Genomic DNA, 16,344 nt, shown 5'->3' with positions numbered 1-16,344 from the left:
AAAGGAAATAAAGTATTTGTAAATAAGGAAGGGGGGAGGGGGTGAAGGGATGGCAGGATAAGGGGAAAAAATGGGAACCAAGACCTGTCATGTAAAGATACAAGATCCCAGTGATGAATGTAATTGCACTGTATACCTAAAATGTACAATAAACTCAATGAGAAAATAAACAAAAACAAAAACAAAAAAGCAATGCATCAAAACAGGAAATTCAAATACTTTTTTCATGTTTGGAAGAACTGATCATCTTTTCATGAGAGGTAAATTTGAAGCATAGTGATTTTAATAAGAAAAGAAGTTTCCTGTATATCCACAGCAGCAGTATATAAAGAATTCCATATTCTGGGTGCTGAGTGGTCATTGTTTAATAGCAATGTGTATCTGGATATTCAACCAAGAGGTTTCAAGATGATAAAATATTTGAAATATTTAGGATAATGTTAGTATCCACTAGTTAAATGGTAAGGCATAATACTAAATTTAAAAGAGAAGTAATAGTGAACTAGATGTTTATATTCCAAAAAATTTTGAGAATTTTACATCACTTTAAAAAAAATACTGTGGTTTGTGGTTCCTGTACCTTACTTGCTTATTCAAGAAAGTTTCCCGTCAAACCAATTTTATCTTGTGACTACATTTAAGTTCCAAGATACTTAGGATATTAAAATGCTTTTAAATACTTGAAGTTAGTCCCTTTTCTTTCAAACTTGTTTTTTTTGCCAAGTGTTGTTGGCTTTGTTAGTGAAAAATATTCCAAATTCCAAGAATGGGTTTCATTTTTTAATCTTTAAAATATAGTCTGAATCTTGATGCTTTCTACATATTTCTTGTATATATTAATACTTCTTTTCCAGTGTAAATTGATTATAAAATAAGCAATATTTCCTAATTGCATTAGTTAAGTTTTATAAGCATTTAAAGATTAATGCAAGATGTTTTTACCAAGAGGAAATTCTTCCACCTTTCATATTTTGCTGAAGGATGTTATGGAAGGCTGTTTTTATATCTAAACAGTAAAACATGAAACTTTCTACAGTATTTGCTGATATTTCCAACTGTGTTGGCATATAATGTCTATAGTTTTAAAAAAGACAAAAGAAGAAAAATTTAAAAATTAAAGAAATTTATTGGTACATTTTAGGTATAAAATATAATGACATTCATCTTTAGAAATATGTACCCTGTAATCTGTCTTGGTTCTTATTTTTTCCCCATTCTCCTGCCCTCCCTTCAACCCCTCCACCTCTCCCTATTTGTAAACACTTTGTTTCCATTTTTTTATTTTCTCATATCAATTTCTTTCCCCTTTATTTGATACAACTGATAACTAGATTCACCTTTTACTGAAATGAAATAGTAAATGTGATTGGCTAACAAAGTTTGGTATAAATTAAATTTTGCTTATAGCAAATCTTTTAATACTCTGAGGAAGCTGTAAGATTTACTTTAGATTTTCTTTAGGATCTTCAGTTGTCACCATTCTAGTAGCCCCTCATCTGGTAATATTAAATTCTCTGTCTGGAAAGATCTTTCCTAGTTTTCAGAGGAAATTTCTTCTACGGCTTTTACTATCTTTACAAGAAAAGGTAATACGTTTTGTCCCTAAGAAGCAGTGAAAAAAGAAACACTGGAGTAAATTTTTCTGGTTTTGTGGCTTTGTTTTTGTGGTGCTGGGGATTGAACCCACTGTCTTGTGCAAGTTACCCAGGAACTCTGCATCCGCATTTCCTCAGCAGGGGAGTGTTGTTGTTTTTTTTTAATAAAATTAAGTCCAAATTTTATTTAAGGCTTTCAAATTACGTATTTCAAATTTCAAATGGAATATAGTGTTGTTGTTTTTTTTTAATAAAATTAAGTCCAAATTTTATTTAAGGCTTTCAAATTACGTATTTCAAATTTCTAAAATGGAATAGAACCATCTTGGAATGCAGAAATGGCATAAATGAACACTGATATCCCTTGAAATTCAAATTTTACAAAGAAAACAGAGTGGGTTTTGATGTAACAAATGTTTTCACCTTTGCTCCATAGTTCCTTTATTAACACACTTTAATTGAAATGTCACTTTGAATTGAATTACAATATTTATTTGAACTTTATGTTTTATTTTTGTTGAAGAGAAATTATTATATACAAAGACAATTTCATATTTGCCAGTTACCTTCTATTTTTTAATATTTTATCTCTTAGACTAGAAGGAGGTGTATACAAGTGAAATGAGCCACAGACTTTAGTATTAGACTTTAATGCATCCAGAAATTTTATTGCTCTGAGTTTGTTTCACGTTTTCTTCTATTTTAATTATTTTATTTAATAGGGATTGTATATAGTCACTATTGCAGAAAAGTAAATACTAGATAAAATACTTATTTTGGTTTTGTTTTTGATGCAAAAGGAGTAAGACTTTCTTCAGTATAAGTATTTGCTCTGACATATTTATGTCCGTTGATGTTCTTCAGACTAAATTAAAGATAGAACAGTGATATTGATTTTAATTCCTGTAAGCTGACATCTTCTCCTCTTATACCTCAAATCAAATAAGGATTCACATTTTTGTTCCAAAAAAGGTTTATTGAGTACCTAATGTGACCTAAGTGCTTAGTTTTATGTATTGCTAAAGATCTGATTGCGTAGAGCATGTTATTTTTATTTGTGGAGCATATTGTCTGAGAATTCGAGTGGGACCTCTCCATACATTGCCAGGACAATGAGTTATCCTATGTCCCTGGCCTCCCAATAGGTCAGTAGGAAGGGGAAAAAAAACTCAGATCTGATGAGGGCCATGATTTATTTCCACACAAAAAAGGTCCTGCAACATCCGACACACCAGAGAACCTCAGCTATCCTATTATGTCCATGTGTGCTAGCCATTAGCTTTCCTGCATAACTGGGAGAGAAATGATTCATAATATAGAGTCTGCCCTGTATCAAATAATCTGCATTTTTCTTCATAGACAAAGCTGTTTTCTCCTGTTGTTTCACTGGTAGTAGATGAATAGAAGGAAGGGTTTCTTCTAGAGAACTTATCCAGATATAACAAAAGCTTAGGTCTGAAAAACATTTCCATAAAACTCTGCAAAGCATATTAGTCAACATCACAGAAAAGCATAGCTAATAGAAAGATAGGTAAATATATTAGATATAGAAATATATATATGTATATACATATATGCATATATATGTATATATATATATGCATATATATATATATATATATATATATGAATTAATGTTTAGGAAAACCTCATTCATTATAAATAACCATATATATATGCATATATATATATATATATATATATATATGAATTAATGTTTAGGAAAACCTCATTCATTATAAATAACCAGGTATATACCTATTGTGAGATCTACTTTTTTCCAAACTGAGTGCTCCAGGCTTTTTATGCTGTCTCTTATTTCTTTTACTGCATGCTTGTACATGAAAATTTCTATGGGCTGTTCAATGCTCAGAACTACATTCACTAAATACTTTTTTTCTGAAGTATTTATTTGGTGTAGGATTCTGTATTTGTAGTGATTTTCTCTCAGCTTTTAAAGATACTATTCTACTGGGTTTTTTAATTCCTTGCCTTTTTCTTTGGAAAGCTGTCTGCCTTATAGTTACTCCTTTAGTGTCTCCTCCTCCCTGTCCTCTAGTCTAGCTGATGTAATTTCAAGATTATCTTATTTTATTTTTGAAATGTTATACCTAGATGTAATGTTTTCCTATTTATTCTTCTTGTAGCTTTAGAAATCATTGGGAATTGAAGCATAGTGATTTTTGATAATTTTATGAAGAAACAAAATCAGCCAGCATCTAGTACCTGCTTTTGTATCACTGTTACTTGCACTTTCTAATTATATTTATAATCCCCTCACATTTCCTTCATACATCCACATTTATTTACATATATTTATTCTGTGAATTTATTTTCCAGGTCAAAACTTTCTCTTCAGCTGTGGCTGGACTGTCAATAAATACATGCAGAAATTTACTGATTTTAGTTACTCTACTTTAAGTTCAAGTTGCATTAGGGTTTTCTGTTTCATTCTTTAATTTCCTTTTTTTTTCTTCTTTAATTTCTCCCTTCCATTCTTTTCAATTCTCTACCAGAACACATACTGCAATTTTTCTTCAACACATTAATGAAAGTTAATTTTATATTATATAATGACTTTTTCCACTTTGAGTGTGTTTATATTTCTGTTACTGCTTCAGTTTTACATCTTTTATTTAAATTCCTTCTTTTGGTTGTTTGAAATATATTCTATATGAAAATTTTTATCCATAAGTTAAAGTTTAAAATCAAACTTTCTTTTTTGAATGCTATGTACAATTTTTGGTAAGTTTTTGTTGTTGTTATTTGTTTGTTTGTTTGTTGTACCATGGATTGAACTCTGGACCTTGTACTTGCATAGTGAGGCAGGCTGTGGAACCACTGAGCTAAATCCCTGGCCCTGTAAGGTTTTATCTGACTATTATAATTCAGCTTCTGATTGTTATAACAATTAAAAGCTGAGTAGCTATTGAAGATTAAAAAGCAAAATTTTATATTCACACCTTACACATTTTTTATGAAGTCCTCATATTACCTTTTCTTTACATTCCTTTTGTTAAACTAAAACACCTTAAATTTAATGGTTCTTAATATTTCTGGAGCTTTATTTTTAGAATTAAATAATGCAAGCACTGTTAAGAAATATGTCACAATTGCACTTCCATAATGATTTTAGAGTCTAATTCTAATAAATTTTGACTCTTTGAAAACATTCTCTATGTCCGTATATTGTGTCCCCATTCACCTTGTTACTGAATATTGTCACAAATCTGGAAATAATTTTTTCCCAGTTCAAGATGTTTTCCTAATCTCAGTCTATTCTAACCTATATTTATTTCTTTTTAAAATGTCAATTTACTAACAATCATCCTGTTGCTTTCTTTTGAATAAAGGTTACTATGCATAATCCTTTGCAGACCAGTTAAAGTCTGTAGCACGTAATCCAAATTTCCATTTTAACATTAAGTTGTGAATCTCTTGCCTTCAGGCAGGAAAATGGAGTCAACTCCTGAGGGTTACCTACTATAATTGTAAGTGACTTTATCTGTGTATAGATATTATTTTTCCCCAAAACTCCAAAGTTAAACCTAATTAACTATGTACTGATATTAGGAGACATGTCCTTCTCAGCCAACTAATTTATGAAAGTAGAGACCTGTCCTAAATAAATGTAATAATTGCACATTTTAACTTCATATCATACCATATATACTATACTATTAATATTTCCAATAATACATCTCAGAGTCCTTTGAAATGAAGCTTATACATCGTGATTATTTGTTGAAAGATAGTAAAGTTAAGAAACAAACTTAATCAAATTATAAAGTTTAAAAGCTTTCTTTCAAACTAAGTTCATGTATCATAGTGAATCAAAACTCCAGAATTCAGAAGAATAAGAAACTGGGTTAAATTTAATTAAGGTAGACTTACTACAATTTGATGTCAATAACAAATATAACTAATGGGGTGTAACAAGGATCTTAGGCAGTAGTGAATAAAGATTCCAGGTGTCATTATGATATCACCCATACAAATTTCTTTCAATTCTCAACAAAAACTTCATTTATAATAAGCAAAAAGAAGATGATGATGTAGAAGGCTATGTATTATCTACAAAAAACAAATAGTTGCCTGCATTTTTAGTTAACATTTAATAAATGTTAACATTTGACGTTTAAATGAATAATTCTACTTTTAGAACAGATCAGTTAATTTATTCTTTGTATTTATTTGAAAAAACATAATATAGCTGAAGTGCTTTAACATTAAACTTTTTCTTTCTCCAAGATGTATCCATTACATAGGCTTTAAGACAATCATACTAGCTTCTCATTATTACCTTTTTTATTCCTGTACTCCATTGCTCATGTTTCACTTCCGGTCAAGTATTAAGTAAAATGACCATCATTTTTATATAAATGTGTTTTGGCTACAGTGGTATTTTTCCTATGCATTTTAAAGAACACCATAAAAACTCTACATTTTTAAAATATTTGCAACATGTCCTTTTTCATAATTAAGGGGGGAGAAGAGGAAAGGAAAGAAATGAAAATACTTCGGATGTGTTAAGTACATCACAAACTCCACACATGGAATGCAATCGTTATATACTGCAAATGTTTACAAATAAAAATAAAATGTTAAAAAGGACAATGGACATCTTGACCTTCTTTTATCATTCTATGCAAACTTAATTTTAGTGTATGGATCTGTGTGCCCAAGAAGAAACCCCAAGGGCTGATAAAGAATATCACAGATAGTCCAAAGGTAGCATATTTCAGCTGAAAACAGTTACTAGATGGGACTTTCATAGTTTCCCAGAGAGAACAATGTATTTCATTCTGGGGAAGGAGAATGAAATTATATTAACTAGAGAGAAGGATAGTTTGTTATGTGAGAGCTACTGTATGTAAATTCTTATTTTCTACAAAAAATTCTGGCAACATGTTTCCAAACCCCTACTAGAAATATAAGCTATGTGCCCATTGACTACAGTGTAATTTAATTTTAGGGAGGTAAAGTTGTTAAATACTCAGACTAAGATTTTCAGAGTTCTTATGTAAAAGAAAATAAGCTTAGGCCAGTCCAGGAAGAGACAACATGGTAATTTTCAAAGAGTAAGAAGAGACAAACACCAATAGGAGCTGGAAACTCAACTGTATAATAACATTACCTTAAAAATAAATAAGCAAAATTCAGAGGAAGTCATTTTTTTTTCAGTCAGTTGTTTAGGCCAAGTAGAAAAACAAAAGAAACAATGTAGTGCAAAACATCTGACAACCTCCATTGACTCAGAGGAAGAATAGTTTAGAACAATTTCTCAGTAAGGACAATAGTAATTAAATGAGTATAAGCCTTATAACTTCTTGTAATTAGATATATGTGGAAGCTAACTGTTAAGCAATGAAAGATAAATGGTTTGGTATTGCATGATTACATCATGAGAAATAGAGGCTTAATATTATGAATTCAAAGGAAGGAAATGTCTTTAGAGTTTTAAACTTCAAAGAAAACTTGGTTAAAAAGTGGGAGAGAATCTGTGGATCCATGGATACATGAAAAAAAAGTAGGGTATTAAAAGTATAAAGCACTTTTAGGAAACAATGATTAGATTTTCCTCAGTAGCTATCAAGGTTTAATATAATGATTGATTCAGCAAAGGTCCGCCTTTTACTGTCTCCAGCACACAAAGAGTTTACTATGGAGTTATTTGGTTCTCAGAAACAAATAGACTGGAAATAGACCGTCACAAGTCTAAATAGAGTTGACACTGGATACTTGGGTCTAATCAGGGAATCCTATTTCCAAAGGGAGAGTAGATCTGGGTTGGTGCTTTCGTGTCAGCAATTTAGTTGTCTAGCAAGTTAACCTCCAGGAGGGCTTGAAGAAAATGAAAGCTTTGATGAAGTCTTTTCATAAAGACCTTTTCTTCTTTTTCTCTAAGAGCTAAAATCTGGCTGATTGTATAAGGCCTATGAGGACCCCTTTCCCAGTAAAGACCAATCACTCAGTCTCAAGTTTAATGTCAACTTTTACTGGAGAGCAGCATTTGCTAGTAGGAGTGAGCACTCACTTTGGAATTATTAACTTAATAATAGTTCAGCGAATAAAATATATAAGCCAGCACTAAAAGGCATTGTGGAAAATTTCAGTTCAGTCTCATTAAATTTATAAAGTTTTCTACATCCAATGGATCTGTCTTACTAAAACATGGAAATGAATTACTTGTTTTTCTAAGGGTAATGAAAATACAATGGCGATTTGTCCAAGGCAACTTCCAGTTACACACTGTATGAAATTCATTCCCTAGTCATTTCAATAATGTATTTTGATTTGGAAATATATAAAATATTTCCTACAAATCAAACACTGTAAAATAGCTTTAAAAATGAGTTAGTGATTCCTTCTGTCCTTTATTTATTATGATTATTTGTTATTTTCTTTACCCCGCTTGCACTCAGGTGAACAAGAAGCTAGTGGCATATTAGCTCAAAGAGAGGATGATAAGAAATAAAGAAAGAGACATTTAAAAAGGATTGCATGTATCCAGAAAAGTAAGATATCTGCCTATGAAGCAATTCTCTACTTTTCAAATAGGAGAAAGTAACAAGAATATATTGTCTATTTTAGATGAAAAGAAGTATAAATGTGTACTATAATACACAGCTAATCAATTTATTGATGAATGCATTTAAAACTGCATTTTATAAAATAATATATGAATATAGGGTTATGGCCTTTTTCTTACTCATATTTTCTGAAGCAGTTTCCTTAAATCTTTCATGTGAACTCTGGACATCAATGTCTAGCCATCACAACAGCCCCTTTACGAGTCATCTAACACAGTACATCGTCTCTTCTGTCTGTTTTCTCAAATATCGCATTTTAAAAATGCTTTATGATCCTGTCACTGGGAATTTTTCTCTAGCCTTCACATTAGAAGTAGTGTTTACTTTCATTTGCTATTGTTTTTCATTTAGTCTGTGATTACATGTTTTACCTATATAATACTTCCAACAGTCCTTTTCAAAAGTGTTATTTAAATGAGTCAGTCTTGTCAATATCCACTGTTGGTAGCTACTGATGTCCTAAATTTATAATTAACTAGTGATCTACCATAAGTGATTTCTTTCTTATTTTGCAAGTATTTTCAATTAGGGTGACCTATAAAAGTATTCCAAATCAGAAATAATTTTAGAAAAATAGTTCTTTCTCAAAAAAAGTTTCTAAAATAGTGATTGAATAAATAGGAGAATGGAAATGAGTTCTGTAAACAAGACATTTGAGTATAATTTTCCCTTTTCTTTTTTGTAAGGCCGTTTCTTTGAAAAGTCTTACCAGATTATTTGTGTTTGTGTGGTATGTGGTGATGGACTATCCCTCCAACAGTCACCTGCCTCTGAGGAGGCAATTCCTGACATGGATCTAGCCAAAAAAAACATGAGAAATTCAACCTGAGAGAAAAAATGTGCTTGGAGGCATCGTGGTGCATAATTAGATCACAGAACTACAAACAGGATTGTAATGACGGAGCATCAGGTTCCGGGAGAGGAATTGTAGCACAGAAGAAGGGTAGAATAGGAGGGAACTCAAAGAGGGCTTAGTTTATCATGCAAAGTAGCTTTGGCTTCACTGGCACACAATAGGGACTCCCTGAAGGACCTTTATAGAGAAGTAATACGACCAGATCTAAATGATGCGTGGAAAGAAAATGGGAGATATTTAAAACTGGAGCCACAGAATTAATTAAAAATAGTCCAGTAGAAAGTTTACAAAAGGCTAAAATCTGAGTTTTCCATTAGGAATGAAGAAAGGAGAAAAGAAATTGTGGGTGTATTTTTAATGCAATCTGTCATTATTTAATAATACGATGTATTTCTGGAAAAACATGCTTTGAAGTAAAACTCTAAAAGCTCTTAGCTTCAGTTGACTTCAACATGCCATTTGGATGTTGTTTTCCCTTGTCATCTGTAAAATAATATCACTGTTCAGTTTACAAGGTTAGGTAGAAATTGAAAAATATAGGTGGTGAATGTTAAAAAAAAAAATCTAGCAAAATCCCTGGCGCACAGTAGTTGGTTAGGGAATGTTAGGTTAGTGAAAGAATGTACTTATCCTAATTCCCTATTGCATCCTATTTTGTATCAGTGTCATTAACAATATGTTTTTCTCTCTAATATTTACACATGTGTTAGAGCACTATATGATGATGTTCTGTGCAGGATAAATGCACTAAGTAAATATACTGAGTGAGTGAATACATTAAGGACTACCATACTAATTGGACAGATGGATTGGAATAAAGGAGATTTACAAAAAGAAAATTATTATTTTTTTTTTAATTTTTTTGAGACAGGGTCACACTATGTAGTTGAAACTGAACTGGGACTCACTATGTAGCCCAGACTGGTCTCGAACTCACAGCGATCCTCCTGCTGCAGCCTCCCAAATGCTGGGATTATAGGCGTGTGCCACCATGCCCGGCTGAAAAGAAAATTATAACTGATGAAGTCCAAAAGTCATTAACTAATTTATATCAATGATATACAAGTATAGAAATAGGGCATTATTAAGAATGTACATCTGTGCTTCCCACTATATATTTCATCTACATGGAGTATAAAACTTTCCCTAAAACAGAAAAGGCCTCTGTCAAGTGAATATAAATGCTATACTGAAGTGTCTAAGTGGTAGTTTCTATCAGAAATCCATATTTTATTATATACAGCTCAAAATACAGGTGTAGTTGTGAGACAATGAAGAAAATTAAGTCTTATTAGTTATATAAATAAGTTTCACTGATATTATCTGGTCTTAAATGTGAGGATTATGTTTTGTGATATTCTACTAAGAACAATGCTTAAGTTATCAAAGTTCCCCATTTGGAAATTTGCAGTGCCCTTTTACACTCATCATCCAACTGAGCATCTGCCATTTTGTTTCTAATTAGAAGTGGATTTATTTTTTCCTTCAATAAACATGGACTGAGCACCTATCTTATCCCACCTATACGTTGATAATGTCTTACATGAAATAAGTATTATCTTTGTCAGTTTGTTCCCCTATAGTAAGTTATCATACATTGGATGTCTAAACAATCAACACTTATTTCTCACAGTTATGGAAATTGGGACATCCTCAAACTGAGTCTCAGCTGCTTCGGTGTCTGGTTAGGGTAATCGTCATGGTTTGTTGATGTCTATCTTCTCATTGTTTGTTCATGTGGTTGAAAGCAGACAGTTAAGGCATGCCCTAAGGTTCATCTCTTTTTTCTTTGTTGAGTTTATTGGTACTTTTTTAAGTATGCAGTACAGTTACATTCATCATTGGGATCTTGTACCTTTATATAACAGTTCTTGGTTCTCATTTTTTCCCTATGTCCCTACCTTCCCTTCACCCCTTCCTCCCTTCCCTATTTACAAACACTTGATTTCCACTTTTTCAGTTTCTCATGTTTTTTCTTTTCCCTTATTTCCTTTCCCCTGCCCTTCTCACTTCCCTGACATCTTTATCCCTTTTCTTCCTATTTCACGTTGTCAATTATACCATTTGGATCTTATTTACACTTTCAGTTTATTCACACCAGATAAACTATTTGGTATTTACACATGTGTGACTTATTTATTTCACTTAAGAGTATGACCTCAGTATGCATCCATTTTCCTATGAATGGCTCTAATTTCTTATTCTTTATAGCTGAGTAGTATTCCATTTTATAGAAAAACCACATCTCCTTTATCCAGTCTCCAACTGATAGGCAATTGGGCTGTTTCTAAGTTTTAGGTATTACAAACTGTGCCTCTATAAACATGCGTGAGCATATAACACTGTATTATGATTCTTTTAATTCTTTTGGAAAGATACCCAGCAGAGGGATGGCTGGGTCAAATGGAACCACTAATCCTAGTTCTTTGAGGTATCGCCATATGAACCCTGCTCCACTGTTGGTGGGAGTGCAGATTGGTACATCCTAAAGTTCTTTATAAGGACAGAATTCCATTCATGACCTAACTACTACTCAAAGTAACTATCTCCTAACACCATCTTATTAGAGGGCAGGAATTATCCAGTTGATTTGTAGGGACAACACCATTCAAACAGCAATAACTACTTTGTAACCATTATCTCATCTCATCCCTTAGGGATCTCACAGAGCACAAGATGTTTGTGTAATAGATAAGGAAGACAAAAGATAAGATACGAAGTGTGGTCTCAGCATTTCTATTTGAAAAATCAGGAACAGTTGCATTGTCCAGGGTCTTGTGCGAGTTTATCCCATCTTTCTGATTCCAAAGCACACATTTAAACAATAGATATATTTGTTTAGCCCTTCAACATTTAGTAGATTTGTTGTCTATATAGCAAATATTTACATAGGATTAATTTTTATTATCTGTTTCAAGGAAAAATAAGATGAGAGCAAAGATAGTTGTTTGCATGTTAACTTAATATATTTCTTTATTTTCATATTTTCATTCACCACACTTTTATTTGATACCGTGTGAAATTATATATCTGAAAATATCAATACACTATTAACTTCTTATATCTTTTCGTTTGAAAATGTATTTGAATAAAGGTACCTATTTTTGCTTTGTTTATTTTATTATAATAGGTATTTTGGAAAACATTTTTTTTGATCATCTGCAAACTACTGAAAATGTTCCATCCACAGAAACACTGTTTGTCACAAGTAATAATTGTCCTAAATTTCACTTCTGCATTTGTCTTCATTTTCTGTGCCATAGGAAGCAGATGTCATAAACGAAGAAAACTGGTGGCAATCAAAGTTCTATCAATGTTCTTTCCTAGACATCAAAATGCTGACATCTGTGAATATGACCTTGCCATCTATTCAACCACTTCATATTACCCACCCCAGAGGCATAACCTTTATAGTAGGGGCAATTTAGCTGAGTCAGGATTATCTTGTCTTCTGTTATCTGGGTCAGATTTGCAGTAGCTGAATAGAGTGAGGATATTTAACTGTCTTTACCGCTCTTACTGTGAAATTAATTTCCTTAGATAATCCTGTATTCTAAAGTAACTAAAGCATCCCTTAGAATGAATTATAACAGTTGATGATTTTGTAGCATTCTTTAGGATACAACAGCATTTTCACATGAGCATAATTTGCAAATAGGAGAGCATTATAAGGCATAATTCATGTAATCAAAGTCACTTTTCTAGCACTTACTGTTTATCATAGTGGTTTCCAAATCATTTTTATTGACGTATTTTTTAAAGCATTGTTCATTGACTCTCCTTAGCTATACACCCCATCAACTCAAGGACAATTTGGTAAGCTGGAGGTGCTGGCTCACACCTGCTGCCTCAAAGCTCTAGGAGGCCAAGTCAGAAAGAGCTCAAGTTCAAGCCCAGGCTGGGCAAGTTAGCAATTTAGTGATAACTTGTTAAAAGAAAATTAAACTAAAGGGAAATATAGCACAGTGTGACAACCTGGGTTGAATTTCCAATACTAGCAAAACAAAAGAAAAAAAAAATGACACTTTGGTTCATTATTACATCTTCAAAGCCAGTGAAGAAGCTATGGCATGGTAGGCATTCAGTTTTCAATTTTTTATTAAAATAGAATTTAAATTGTCCTGTTATTATGACTTCTTCTGCTTTTTTTTTTTCTTGTTTATTCTTTTCTCCTTTCTTATGCTTCTTTTTAGGTTTTCAATCCTAGCACTTTATATTAAAAGAACATAAAACTTGGTATAACAATAAAATAATTATTCCAAGTAATAAAACTGTTTACTAAAAATAGATAAATAGGCAGGCTTTGGAACTTAAAACTGCCTACACAAATATTTATTATTTTAACTAGTAATGGTAGATGGTACTGCAGGGATTGAAAAAAATTTTTTAATTAGAAAAAATTAAAAAGCACTCTTGAAATGCCAGTCACAATTTTAAAGCAATTAATCAGGTTCTGAGTGAACATAATGATTTACGCATTCAAATTGAGTAAATAATAATCTAGTAGAAAATGTACAAGTAATTTCGATATGTCTGAAATTTCAATTAAAAATAAAACAACAGTGTTTAAATTTCCTAATACAAAATTACAACAAAAGAGGAACTAAAAATATCAGCTATCCAAATTCTTGGATAATGATATTTGCATATATAACTTAGTAAAGAAAAACTATTAACTTCATAATAAAATAAACATATTTAATGTCAAGTGCTGCTCAAGTATATATGAAGGTATTTGTAAATTCATATCACTGGTAAGAGAAGTCGGTTTAAGCAGGCTATTGGAAAAATTTAATGTGTCTTTTTCTCCATGCATTTTCCCCAGATCTATCTGCTACTATACATTCCAAGTCAATATGAACTGTTTATTACTGCAATTGTCATTACATAATTTCTTGTATATGTAATATAGGTTCCATGAAAAATATTAAGCTTGCAATCTTATGGTCACACAACACTGTTACATTACTTGTACACTTTAAGAATCTGTGCTAATAATTTTATTATTTTGCTTGGTTTTTACATATACAGATATCAGCCTGGCCCTAATGCTGTTGCACAGTGCTTGCCTGATATTCTCAAACTAATGAGATGCTGTATTCATAGCTGCACTATACTTTCCCCATTCTCACAGCATATGTAACTATGAATATTTTACTGGTCCATTCTCACATTCCCCCACATTTAAAAGACTCGTTCACCATGATCTCTTTTGATGAGAATTTTACTGGTATCTAACTGATCCCTGTGGACCAATGGACTCAATGAATCACTGACATAAAATTTTCAGTCTTTCAAGAATTTGTACTTTAATCAGTTTATTATACAGAGAAAAATGTGAAAAACACATGTGATTTTCTGGGCACACAGTATGTGGCTATAGTCCCAACTGTTCAGGAAACAGAGACAGGAAAATTACAAGTTAAAGATCTGCTTGGGCAATTTATCAAGACTCTGTCTCAAAATAACTAAAAACAGGGCTGAAGATGTGGTTCAGCAGTTGAGTACCTACCTACTTGCCTAGAATCATGCAAGCCCCTGAACTCAGTGCCACGCATAAGAAAAAAAAAAATGGGACAACTGAATCAGCGTTAAACTGGTGCTAAAATGCTATTAAAAAATGGCCTGATTAATCATAGGAGAGTACAAAGATTTAAATGAAAATAGCATAACTTTACAGAGCAAAATGTATTTACAGCATGATACATTCCCTAAGAACAGTCAGATCATCCTCATATACTTACATTTAAAGTGAAAGAATGTACTGGTAAACATTAAGTTTCTGGCTTTCCTTATATTGCATCAGTCTGTTTGCTGTTACTATGACAAAATACCAGAAACAAGGTAAAAGGATGTATATGATTCATTTTGGCTCTTGAATTCAGAGGTTTCAGTTCACAGTGGATTGGCCCTGTTGTTGGGGGCTATACAACCATAACATATCACAATGGAAGCACACAGAGTAGAAACCAAAAGTATTTGTAAATAGGGAAGGGAGGAGGGGGTGAAGGGAGGGCAGGGATAAGGGGAAAAAAGGAGAACCAAGACCTGTCATGTAAAGGTACACGATGCCAATGATCAATGTAACTGTACTGTATACTTAGGATGTGCCAATAGACTCAATGAGAAAAACAAAACAAAACAAAAAAAACAAAGGACACAGTGTAAGACTGCTCACATCATGGCAGCTGAAGAGTGAAGATAAAAGAGAAAGAGACCAAGGAGAAGGGATCCCAAGGTACCTTCAAGGACACACCCCCAGTGACCTTTTTTTTTACTTTGCCCCACTGCTTGAATTTTCTACCACTTCCCAACAATGCTAACACATGGAATCAAGTTTTAGTGTACAAGCTTCAGAGAGCCTTTTAAAAGGCAGGTCATAATACATATCTTGACTAAAACAACACTTTGAGAAAACTAATTTAATACTTTATACTTATAATGAATAATTGGAAAATTCAAAATAATGTGATTTCAAAATATTTATAATTAGATATAATAATTAGACAACACACAGAAAAGACCAATTAAAATAAACTAAAAAAAAACCATAAATTTGTGATGGATGGAAATGAAAACAGGAAAAATGATAAAGTGGATCGCCACTAACATTTTTGAGGTATTTAAATGGATATTTTCATTAGTTTGAATTCTTATATACATTGATTTCTAATGCATAAAAAAAAATTCAAGAAAGGTACCAGTGGATTTTCCTCAGAGAAAACTCATCCATGATCCTCTGAAGTCTTAATCTCAAAATTACTTGGGTTTATAGTAGTATTTTTCATTATTTCACATTTGATCTCAAGAATATTTCAGAAAGCACATTAGGAATGCAAAAAAGCAATATTAAAAATATAAATCCTACATCTGAAAAAAGATATGTCAGCAACTATAGAAGATGGGAGTTTATTCATTCAAATATAACAGACACAGCAGTTGAATAATGTATTTATAATTCATGAGGTACAGGACCATGAGACTAGATAGGCTAGGTAAAATCTGAGAAATCAAGGAGAGCACAGTACTGTGGTCACCTGTTACCCTAAAATCAGAAGTTTGAAACCCACTGAAAATATATACAATGTTCAATAATTCATTATGAGAAAAAAATTCCTTCACATCCAACAGATGTTTACCTTTTCTGCTTTAAAAGAACAAACTGGATCTTGGTTCCTGGGGATTGATTATACTACTAGCCTTTCTGATATGGTATGTGTTTGAATAACAAAAACTTAAAAATGAAAAAACAAAGAAGAAACAAGATCAATTTCTTTTCTTTCTTTTTTTTTTTTTTTGT

Source organism: Fukomys damarensis, unplaced genomic scaffold, assembly GCF_012274545.1.
Source record: "Fukomys damarensis isolate Sample0158 unplaced genomic scaffold, DMR_v1.0_HiC HiC_scaffold_6, whole genome shotgun sequence".
Lineage (NCBI taxonomy): Eukaryota > Metazoa > Chordata > Mammalia > Rodentia > Bathyergidae > Fukomys > Fukomys damarensis.
The sequence above is the reverse complement of the archived record's forward strand: the minus strand, read 5'-3'. Positions refer to the sequence as shown.